Consider the following 1,069-nt stretch of genomic DNA (forward strand, 5'->3'; position numbering starts at 1 on the left):
AATTGATCATTCAAGTGAATGAAGAATCCCTTGTGGTTAAGGCTCAAGGATATCCTTCTGTAACCATGGAGAGGAAGCATGAAGAGCTTCTCTCAAAACAGAGTCAAACAGAGCCCCCACAGTCAAACTCAAAGTTTGGTGTTGGGAGGCCACAATCAACTTCTAAGTTTGGTGTTGAACCCCTACATTCAAACTCTAAGTTTGGTGTTGGGAGGTTCCAACATTGCTCTGAGTATCTGTGAGGCTCCATGAGGGCACACTGTCAAGCTAATGACAGTAAAGAAGCGCTTGTTAGGAGGCAACCCAATGTTATATTTATCTATTTTCCTTTGTTATTTTATGTTTTCTATAGGTTGATGATCATGGAAAGTCACAAAATCAATTGAAAAAATCAAAAACAGCATGAAAAGCAGAAAGAAAAATAGCACACCCTGGAGGAAAACTTGCTGGCGTTTAAACGCCAGTAAGGGCAGCAAATGGGCGTTTAACGCCCAGTCTGGCACCATTCTGGGCGTTTAACGCCAGAAAAAGGCACCAGACTGGCATTAAACGCCAGGAAGGGGCAAGAAGCTGGCGTTAAACGCCAGAAATGGGCACCAGCCCAGCGTTTAACGCCAGAATTGGCAGAAGGAGCATTTTTGCTCGCCATTTGGTGCAGGGATGAATTTTCCTTGACATATCAGGATCTGTGGACCCTACAGGATCCCCACCTACCCCACCACTCTCTCTCTTCTTCACCCATTCACCAATCACTTCAACACCTCTTCCCAAAAAATCCCTCACCTATCAAATCCCACTATTCTCTTCACCACTCACATCCATCCTTCATAAAACCCCACCTACCTCACCATTCAAATTCAAACCACTTTCCCTCCCAAACCCACCCATTATGGCCGAACCATACACCCCCCTCCATCTCTTCCATTTTCTTCTTCTTCTACTCTCTTCTTTCTTCTTTTGCTCGAGGACGAGCAAACCTTCTAAGTTTGGTGTGGTAAAAGCATTGCTTTTTGTTTTTCCATAACCATTTATGGCATCTAAGGCCGGAGAAACCTCTAGAAAGAGGAAA

This window comes from Arachis duranensis, chromosome 3, assembly GCF_000817695.3.
Source record: "Arachis duranensis cultivar V14167 chromosome 3, aradu.V14167.gnm2.J7QH, whole genome shotgun sequence".
In the NCBI taxonomy this organism is placed as follows: Eukaryota; Viridiplantae; Streptophyta; class Magnoliopsida; order Fabales; family Fabaceae; genus Arachis; species Arachis duranensis.